We start from the raw sequence: 11,197 nt of genomic DNA, 5'->3' as shown, positions 1-11,197 counted from the left end.
AAAATTGGCCAGCGGCCCAGGGCGGGCCCGGCCCGGCCCGTTGACAATATGAATATTCACATTGACATGTTAACATTCATATTGATAGAAGTGTAAAATTAGCCCGTGCCTCGTGGCTACTCGAAACCCGCCCACGGCCCGTGGGCGGCCCGGGGCGGGCCTGGCCATTTTTTTTTAATTCTTTTTAATTTTTTCTACCAAAATTTTATTATTTTCCACAAAAAAATACATTGCGCCTCGGGCGGGCTGGGCCTCGAATCGAGCCTTGAATGGGCCTTAAGCGGGCCGATGGGCCGGGCCGGGCCGGGCTTCAAAGTGATGACCTAGGCCCTAACTAGGGCTGTGCAGCGGATCCACCGACCCGCGACCCGACCCGACCCCCAACGGATGGATGCGTGCCACGTGGCGGGCAGATGCGGGCCTGATATATGGCATTTTTCGGGTTCGGGTCGAGTGGCAGGTGATCCGCCATTTTAGTCGCCAGACCCGACCCAACCACCCCTTGGCTATTTTTTATTTATTTTTGGCTGATTCCTCATTTTCCCCCTTTTCCTTTCTGATATGCATCCATCGGCCTCCCTCTTGTCATTTTGCCCTAATTTTCGATAGAGACAGACATTCTCTCTCTCTCTCTCTCTCTCTCTCTCTCTATCCTACCCACCCATCGTCGAACGATCTATACGGCGTCGGCGATCGATACACTACTGACTGAGGTATCTCTCTCTCTCTCTCTCTGCTTTCCTCTTTTTCTCTTTTCTTCTCTTCTTCTGATCTGAGTCTAATCTATTTATTTTTTTTTGTTCCAGTTCTAAAACGAAATAGATGGTTAGATTGATCGATATACAGTCTAGTCTACTACACTGACTGTAACTGAGGTACCCCTCTCTCTCTCTCTCTCTCTCTCTCTCTCTCTCCTTCTTCTTCTTCTTCTTCTTCTGAATCTTAACTGGTTTTTTTTTTTTTTTTGGTTCTAGTTCTAAACTTCTAATCTTTTAGATTCTAATCTATTATTATTATTTTGTTTTGTTCCAGTTCTAAAACTACACACAGAGAAAGGAATACAGAGAGAACCACAGAGAGGTTTGGTTTATTTTTTTGAACAATCTGTTTTGTTAATCAGCCTTTTATTTTATTCTTACTTCTATCATCTCTTAAAATACTAACATAAACATAATGTAGAATCTGTTTGGAGACTGTGGAAGTATGGGCTATACTAGGATTGATTGTTGTTGATGTTTGTGAAATTTTTCTTTGAATCTGTTTGTGGAAGTATGGGCTATTATCTCTTAAAATACTAACATAAATATAAATATAATGTAGAATCTATTTTGAATCTGTTTTGTTGTTGATTAATTGTATGGTTCTAAACCTCAAAAAGATAGGAGATATAAGAGGACCAAGTTTCTCCCCAGATGGAATAAGATTATCAAATGATGAATCTTTAAAGCACTTGTAAGATTATCAAATGAGGACCAAGTTTCTCCCCAATATAATGTAGAATCTGTTTTGAGACTGTGGAAGTACGGTGTGTTTGATCGAGTTGTAGATATATGGCGTAGTTACAAGAGATTTGATTTTCTATAACCATCTATTTGGTTGTCGAGAAAGCGAAGGAAAATAGTATATATATATATATATATATGTTATTTTTCCGCATTAAAAAATGAAGGTTTAAGTCTTAAGATATCTCTTCTTTCCTAATTTTTCAATAATGAATTGCTGTCAATTTATTCAAACAAATTTTACATTTAGGTTGAAAAGCAGATTCTCAAAAATATATTTAAAAAAAAAAAACTGTGAACTGTCTCGAAATCTGAAAGTTTCGAATGTTTGTTGATGTTCTATGGAAACTTCCAAAATTGCTGTATTAAACTCGATTTGGAAGTTTTCATTGTGTTAATGCCTTTAAAAGAAAAAATAGAATTCAAAGTTTTGATTTATTTTACTTCTCTTACATTTTCTCACCTACCAAACAGAGTATATCACTAATACCCAAACTTTGGTCTTATTGCAACTTTTTTTTTTTTTTTTTTTTCGAGAGAGAGTTAATTGAATCAAAAGCTATTCATTCCAATAATATTACGATTGTGGTTTTTTTTTTTTATATTATGTATTATCAGATTAATAAAATACATGAATAGGAGGGAGACTCATTAAATTAGTGATAAGATGATAAATAAATTAATGAAAAAATATAATTATCATAACATTATTTGCACCCTTATATGCATATCTTGGATAACTTTATCATCATTTGATATTTACATATATGTCCATTATTCCAAATTACAGACTTAAACTTGGATGCCAAAATGCATCATTGAAAACATTGCATTTGTTGACTTTATATATCATTACTTCAGTAGGATGCCAATAATCTTAATTACTGTTCTATATTGTGATCAAAATGATGAATATGTATAATGTGAGTCCTAGTTTAAACTCTGTCCTAATTTATGATGTATACCTTAAAATGAAAGTTATATTTTTGTGAGTCCTAGTTTAAACTCTGTCCATTTAATACAAAAAAAAAGAGCATGGATTTAAACTCTGTCCATTTAACTCTGTCCAGTGAACACAAACTCTATCCATTTAATATCCTTCTTAGTTTAAACTAATCTCTTAGTTTTTCAAAAAGAGCATGGATTTGAAAAGCATATTTTGAATGATTTTTTATTGGTTGTTGGCAGTTTATTTGATAATCTTTTGGCCATGGATCCGCCAAGTGAAGAAACTTTTTTTGTGAGTCCTAATGTTGAGCCCGAATCATCTTTTATTGACCCCTCTACCCAATCTAATCCTCCCCCTCGTAGACCACCTTTGGTCAAAACTAGTAGTAGTGGAAGAACAACATCAAAGGCTTGGGATCATTTTGAAAAGATTAAGGGCATTGATGGGAAAGATAGGGCTATGTGCAAGTATTGTAAGAAAGAATATATGGCAGGCTCTAAGAGTCATGGAACAAGTAATTTGTTAAGTCATTTGAAAAATTGTACAAAGTATCCATATAGGGATACTCATAGGCAACAATCATTGGGATTTAAACCTAGAGAAGTTGGTGGGGAGGATGTTGTTGATGTTGTGGCTACGTCATTTTCTATAGAAGTTACTAGAAGGCATCTTGCGGAGATGATAGTAATAGATGAATCGCCCTTTAGATTTGTGGACGGGGTTGGTTTTAAGAGGTTTTGTAATGTCATGCAACCCAAGTTCAAGATTCCATCTCGATATACCGTTGCTAGGGACATTCTAGACATATACACCAATGAAAGGGAGAGGTTGAAGAAAATTGTGAAGGGGCGTAGAATTTGTTTTACCACGGACACATGGACTTCCATACAAAATTTGTGTTATATGTGTCTAACTGCACATTTCATTGATGATGATTGGAAGTTATAAAAGAGGATCATAAATTTTTGTCAAGTTGAAGACCACAAAGGAGAAACTCTTGGTAAAAAAATTGAGGCACTTTTAAAGGAGTGGGACATTGATGGCCTTTTTACCTTAACTGTGGATATAGATTCTTGAAACGAACAACAAAATTGTGGAAGGGAACTATCTTGGGCCATGAATTTTTACACATGCGTTGTTGTGCGCATATTCTAAATCTTATTGTTAGTGATGGATTGAAGGATCTCGAGTCTTGTATAGCGAATATAAGGCATGCAGTGAGGTATGTGAGGTCTTCTCCAAACCGCCTTGACACTTTTAAAAAGTATGTGGAAAGTTTGAAAATTGAGAGTAAGAGTCTCTTGTGCCTAGATGTGTTAACACGGTGGAATTCAACATATCTTATGTTGGAGGCAGCAGAAAAATTTGAGAGTGCTTTTTAAAGAATGGGTGAGGAGGACTACAATTACAAACACTACTTTTTTGGATAATGAAGGGGGTGAGAGGAGAGAGATGCCTACAGCCGAGGATTGGGATAATTGTAGGGTGTTTTTGAAATTTCTTAGAATGTTCTACAATGCCACAAAGAGATTTTCTGGGTCTTTATTTGTTACTTCAAACACATTCTACACTGAAATTTTTGTCATTGAAAATATGATTGGACAATTAATCAAAGACAATGATCCTATTTTGTCTTCAATGGCAAAGAAAATGAAAGAGAAGTTTGACAAGTATTGGGGAAATGGGGATAAAATCAATCCACTTTTGTATGTTGCGGTTGTGCTTGATCCTAGAAGAAAAATGACATACTTGCAATTTTGTTTTTTAACAATTTTTGGTGGAGATATGGTGAAAGTGAAAGAAATGTTAGACAAGGTCAAAAATTGTTTGGGCAAATTGTATGATCATTATGCCACACTTGAGCCAACAAATGTGCATGCCTCCAATGTAAATGAAACAGTAGATATGGTGATAGATGAAAATGACCCACACTCTATTGTGAACTCTCAATTTAACTCATTTTTGGAGGGGCAATTTTCTAGTAGTGGGAGTATGTCGGAATTGGACAAGTACTTGGGTGATATTGAGAAAGGTGGGAATAATTCTCAATTTGATATCTTGGAGTGGTGGAAGGTTAATGCAACAAAGTATAGAGTATTATCACTTATAGCACGAGATGTGTTGGCGATGCCTATTTCCACTGTTGCTTCTGAGTCGGCTTTTAGTACAGGAGGTCGAATACTTGATCCATTTCGTAGTTCACTTGCTCCCAAGATAGTGGAGGTTCTTGTTTGTGCACAAAATTGGTTTCGAAGTAACATTCCAATATGCCTTAGACAAGCAATGAAGGATGTTGAGCAATTTGAACAACAATATGATTCGGGTAATATATACAATAATTTATTTTTTTTTTTATCCATTTCAGTTATTTTGTATTATTCAAAATTCATTATCTTTACTTTACATATTTTTGTTGTGTTATGTTTTTTGTGTAGTTGTTTCGGAGTCAAGCTCATGTTCAAGCTCAAGTCCGGAGACTAATTTTATTGAAGTTTAATATTATTGGTAAAATATTTCCCCTTGGTTAAATGTTATTAACATATGTTTACTTGTTTTAAGTTTAAAACTTTTTAGTGTTTTCTTTATTAAATAATTTCATTTTTTTTTTGTGCAGGTTTACATGGCTCATGATTTGGTGAAAAGAACTGAATGGTTTTTTTGCTACTTTTTGGATGACTGTAACTTATTTTTTTTGGATGCACAATATTTGTTTGATGATTATAACTTCTTTTTTTTTTGGATGCACAATGTTTGTTGGATGACTGTAACTTTTTTATTTTTGGAACTCTTGGATGACTATTACTTGGATGGATGCACAATGTTTTCCTTATATTTTATGTGTAAGATGATTTATGCATATTGAATGCACAATGTTTTGGGTGATATTGAATTATGGCCATTGGAACCAATATTGAATTATGCCCATTACAATCCAAGTTACAATGTTTTGGGTGCTTTTGAATTTTGAATTATGCCCAGGTTGCATTGCCCATTGTAATGAATAAATAGATGTTAAATTATGCACAATATTTTTCATGTTTCATAGATGTGAATGAATAAATGATTTTGAACAAATGATGTGAATGTTTTCCATGAATAAATGATTTTGAATTTTGAATTATGTCCAGGTTGCATTGCCTATTATAATTTATAATGAATAAATAGATGTTGAATTATGCACAAATTTTTTTTTTTTTTTTTTGTATGTTGAAAATTTATAAAATTTCATACCACCAAACCGATTCGCATCCATCCGCCAATCCGCCAAATCCGCATCCGCCGGATTGGCAGACGGATGCGGATTGATTTTCTCCAATCCGCCAATTTGGCGGACGAATGGCGGATTGGAGGTTTCGTGGCCGCAACCGATCTGCGCCCACCCCTAGCCCTAACCTAGGGTCTCGGATATGCCCGGGCCAAGACCCAAACGAGCTTGCCCCGGGCCGTGGGTGGGCTTCGGGCAGCCCACGGGCCGCGGGCCAATTCTACTTTCCTATCAATGTGCATTTTAACATGTCAATGTGAATATTCACATTGTCAATGGGCCGGGCCTACCCCGGGCCGCGGGTAAGCTTCGGGCAGCGGGCAAATTTTACACTCCTATCAATGTTAATGTTAACATGTTAATGTGAATATTCACATTGTCATGGGTCGGGCCAAGCCCGCCTCGAGCTGCGGTCGGGCTTTGGGCCACCCACGGGCTGCGGGCCAATTTTACACTTTTATCAATGTGAATGTTAACATGTCAATGTGAATATTCACATTGTCAACGGGCTGGGTCGGGCCCGCCCTGGGCCGTTGGCCAATTTTATACTCTTATCAATGTGAATATTCATATTGTCAACAGGCCGGGCCGGGCCCGCCCCCGGCCGCCCACGGGTCGTGGGCGGGTTTCGGGCAGCCACGAGACGCAGGCTAATTTTACACTCCTATCAATGTGAATGTTAACATGTCAATGTGAATATTCACATTGTCAACGGGCCGGGCGGGGCCCGCCCCGGGTTGTGAGCAGGCTTTTGGCAGCCCATGGGCCGCGGACCAATTTTATACTCTTATCAATGTGAATGTTAACATGTCAATGTGAATATTCACATTGTCAACGGGCCGAACCGGGCCCGCCCATGGGCCGCAGGCGAGTTTCGCGCTGCCACGGGACACGGGCCAATTTTACGCTCCTATTAATATGAATGTTAACATGTCAATGTGAATATTCACATTGTCAACGAGCCGGGCCTGCCGGGCTCGCGGGCAGGTTTCAGGCCGCCCACGGGCCAATTTTACATTCCTACCAATGTGAATTTTAAAATATGAATGTTCACATCATAAAATTGCTAACCATTCAAAAAATATTTATAAGGGTATCAAAATTAAATATAAGGGCATAAGTGTCCAATAAAATTGTGTAAACCAAGAAAAAGGACTTTATGGAATAAAACTATACATACATGGGACTAAATGGGTTAAAAAATTCCTTCATTGACTTCTTGAGTTAAAACACTTCTAAATGGGATTTATCAATAAAAATCCCAAAAATTAACTTCAATTTATATCCACTAAAATTTACTTACACAGATTGCAAAATTCAGTTTACAATAAGGGGGAAAAAAACATCAGAACAATTTAAACTATATTACTAAAATAAAAATTGAACAAAGTGTGGCAAAATAACGTAAGTAACCATATTCTAATCCACAATCCAATATAAAATTCAACTCACATAATGATGAATTAATGAATAGTTGGTGATAATTTGATTCCGAAAAATAGAAAACTAAGACATACCAACATAAGTGTTGAGTTACACAATGTGAACTTAATCTTATCTAAACAAAACAAGACACAACCTAATGTAACTCAACTATAAAAATAGAGAGGGATACTAAACTATACCAAGGGAGAGGGAGAGAAGTGAAAAAATACCCATTCATTGCTAATCTTCCAAGTTTCAAATAGATTTGATTTATTTAAATAAAGTAAAAGAAAAAAGGTACTCGGTTTGTAAATCCAATTTCAATTTTCGTTTGGCCAGAAGTCCAACCACTCAAACACTTTGGGGAAATTCTATTTCCATACACCAAATAATCTCTGTGTATATCTTTTCTCAATCCACACATTTAGTAATTTGATTTTTATTTCTTTATCTCAATCTACACACTTCACATTCCAAATATATCTTCACATTCTCTGTGTACATCCTCTCATTCCATCATTTCTCACTCCAAATATACCCTCACCTTCGCTTCCAAACTACTTATCCATGGACCCACACCTCTCTGATATTCTTCTCCCGCTATTCATCTCCATGCCCCCAGCAAGCATTGTGGATGCAGCATCAGCCGCTTTCCTCCACTGCTCTATATGCACTCTTAGTTTCTTCATTTCGATTTCCAATGCTTTTTCCACTCCTTCCACAGTTTCAAGCTTCTTCTTCAACTTGACTTCATTGGCTCTACTTTCTTCCAGATCTAGTTCTAGTTGGCTCAAACTTGAAGTCATTTCCTCTTCCTTGGCTTGACCTGTTGATATCTCTAAAGCTGTTTCATTGAGCTGACCTTTTAGGCTCTCGTTTTCTTGGTAAAAAACTTCTAGTTCCTTCTCTTTCTCTTCTAACTTATCTTTCAACAAATTTATTTCATCGTTCTTGAAGGCCAAGTCATCAAATGTAGGTTTTTGTGTCTTTGGTGATTCAGTTAACATGCTAATTGGTTTGGCCTCTTCACCATCTTCTTGATCAATCTGTTCGCTGAATTCAACCTTAGGTTCCACTAACACTTTTTTCCATTGGAACTTCAAAAATATCAATTTTCATACTGGTTGTCATCGGGAATCTCATGTCGTTGTCATCCGGGAATCTCATGACATTTTTTCCGGTTGTTGTCATCAGTTTCCTGTGTATGGTTGAGGTTTGGGTATGGGAGGTGATGGCCGACGGTGAAGTGGCTAGTGAGATGGTGGTGGGTAAGATGTGTATGAAGAAATTGTGAGATATGTGGATGAGATGGTGGTGGGTGAGATGGTAATTTTGTTAAAAAGATAAAATTGTGATTCTGAAAAAATTCATTAAGTGTGTAGAGTAAGGAAACTTGGTGTATGGAAATAGAATTTCCCAACAAGTTGTCCATAAGGACAAGTTTAGATAAAATGACCAAAGTACCCTTGGTATATATATGCTATACACAAACCAAACCTAACAAACAACCCATAAATTCTCTCTCTCTCTCTCTCTCTCTCTCTCTCTCTCACAAACAGAATTTCTCTTACTTGTTTGGATAACTTAAGTGGAGGGAAATGAAGAAAAATGGAGAGAAACTCATTCTCTTATAACCCTCATTTTCAGTCTTTCCAAAAGTGAAGAGATTGGGAGGGAAAAGAAACCAATATTTTCATAATACCAATTTTGTCCCTGTAAAAATAAAAGAAATAAAATGATTGAAAATATAAAAAAGGTTATTTTGGTAATCTAACATAAAATAATTTCTTTTCTTTTCTCTTATGAAATCTAACCAAACAAGAAGGAGAGAAATCATAATCATTTCTTTCTTTTATTTCTTACTTATCCAAACAAGAATGAGAGAAATCACAATCATTACTTTTCTTTTCTCTTCTAAATTCCCAAACATAGTGTCAGCTCTTCGTCGATTGCCACCGTCCACTCCTTACCCGCCATCATTTCTTCCACGATGGTCAGTCGGCTCTCTCTCTATGTCTTTCTTTCTCTCTCCTTCTCAAATCCCCAAAAGCTCAACTTTACCGCCATTAATGATGTCTTCTAGTCGATCGAGCAACGCCTCTCTCAAATGTGTTGAAGTCGAACAATAAAGATTTGGCGGTCAAGAGGTTTGTGACGGTGTCACGGTGGTCAAGAGGTCATTGCTGCTCGCGGTGGTGTCGCGGTGATTTCAATGCTTGTGAGCTCATCGAACTAGAGATCGGAGTTAGATGACTATGAGATTTGAGTTCTGAGTTCGCCTCTGCCACCATATCTTCCACCACCGTCCCTCCCACTTTGTCCCCAACCACCGGAGCTGAAAACCTCTTGCAGATTTGAAAACCCTAACCCTAACATTTGATTAGTGACGAAAAGATGGTGTTTGGCTAAGAAACTGTAGTCTGGGAAACCAACATCACCTTCATTTCACTGCAAGATTGTTCTTTGTTGTAGTATTTCTCAGAGATTTGAGAATTTTTAAATTTTTTCTTTTTGTTGTTGGTGATGATGATAATAATAAAGAAGAAGATTGCAACAGATAAGATGAGAGAAGAGAGATTTTAACCTATGTTTGAATTTTTTTTAAATTTGTTTTATTATTTTTTGTTGTTGTTGTTGATGATACTGATAATAATGAAAAGAAGTAGATTGCAACAGATAGGGAGAAAGATGAGAGATTTGAACATATAGATTTTTTTATTTTTATTTTTTACAAATAGATAGAATAGAATTTGGTGACTTGGGTTGGGTTGTATGTATGTATATCTGTGAGTGTGTGCATGTATAAGACATATCTAGAAAAAAAAATTAATGTTGATGATGATGATTGCAACAGATAAACAAAAATGTTGACATAAATTTTCAATAGATATAAAAAAAAAATTGAACAAATAGATAGAATTTAGGAGAAAAAAATTGAACAGTTAAATATAATTTTGAAATTTTTTTTTGAATAAATAGATATAATTTATGAAAAAAATTGAATAGATAGAGGAAAAAATTGAACACATAGTCAAAAAATTTGAGCAGGTAGATATGAATTAGAGCAGATAGACAAAAAATTTGAACAAATAGATATAAATTTGAACAAATAGTCAATGAAAAGTCAACCAAATAAAAAAAGTCAAGGACTAAAATTGGAAATAAAATGTTTTCTCGGACTTCTTACCAAACTATTTCACAAAACATAGACTTCTCACCAATAAAAAATATTCACTTAACCTAATTCCTTACATCTTTTTTAGAATGGAATTATCACAAATTTTTTGAAGAAAAAAAAAACTCTAGGGCACAAAACAAATTTTGCTAATGTGGAACCACCAAATATTTTATTTTGATGGGCCTTTTGCGTTGGAATGAACACTTTCTATTTGCAATAATGTTTATTTTATTTTTTATTTTTGGCCAATGATTTGCAGTCATGTTAGGACACTAACAAACGTAGCAACAAATATATCAACTAGATAATATATAAGTTAGGTTACATGCAAAGTGGTATAACTTATATGGAGTCTTGTGGCCTATTTGATATATTTACTGGTATATTTGTTAGTGTTATTAGTATTATTATTATTTTATTTGTGACCTACTAAGTAAAATTAATAAGTTATTTTACTTTATTTTTTTGATTTAATACGAGGGTCAATATTTTGGGACCCTAAGTTTCAATGGACCCTAGACAGCGGCATTGCTCGTCTTTGCCTAAAGGCTGGCCTTACTTCCATTGGAGCAAAAGGATTAACCAAATACATTGTTAACTGATCAATTCAATTAACAACTGAGATTAAAATTTATTTTAGAGAGTGCCTTTAGACTTAAGATGGAAAACCAATGTCAAGGAAAAAAATCATCAAGTAATGGCTTTGCATATGACAGAACTGATTGAGGACATCAGTTATATAACATGCTTGAAATCAGTTATAGAAAGTCAATCAAACAGATTGGAAGGATAGCACATTCAGCACAAATGATTCATATATGTATATCATATATTTATCTACACACTTATAAAGTTCTACACGATAAATAGTATAGCGG

General features: G+C 35.7%; 1 protein-coding gene, 1 long non-coding RNA gene and 1 pseudogene across 2 annotated transcripts in view; 1 reads left to right on the top strand and 2 right to left on the bottom strand.

Moving 5' to 3' along the window:
* The first annotated feature begins 631 nt into the window (after positions 1–631).
* On the top strand, positions 632–1,144 carry LOC145794863 (uncharacterized). The gene is made up of 3 exons (XR_014334824.1): positions 632–713; positions 807–875; positions 1,033–1,144. It is a non-coding gene; the product is annotated as an uncharacterized LOC145794863 (long non-coding RNA).
* Positions 1,145–7,626: 6,482 nt separating this feature from the next.
* LOC114322915 (interactor of constitutive active ROPs 4 pseudogene) lies at positions 7,627–8,332 on the bottom strand (annotated as a pseudogene).
* A 2,697-nt stretch (positions 8,333–11,029) lies between these two features.
* Positions 11,030–11,197, bottom strand: part of LOC114312247 (G-type lectin S-receptor-like serine/threonine-protein kinase SD1-1) — a 2,996-nt gene continuing 2,828 nt past the window's right edge. Inside the window, exon 6 of the mRNA XM_082880016.1 lies at positions 11,030–11,197. This exon is cut by the window's right edge and continues 330 nt beyond it. The gene's annotated coding sequence lies outside the window, so the exon portion shown is untranslated.

This window comes from Camellia sinensis, chromosome 7 (assembly GCF_055761805.1).
Source record: "Camellia sinensis isolate YWXY chromosome 7, ASM5576180v1, whole genome shotgun sequence".
In the NCBI taxonomy this organism is placed as follows: domain Eukaryota; kingdom Viridiplantae; phylum Streptophyta; class Magnoliopsida; order Ericales; family Theaceae; genus Camellia; species Camellia sinensis.
This window is presented reverse-complemented; position numbering and strand designations above follow the sequence as displayed.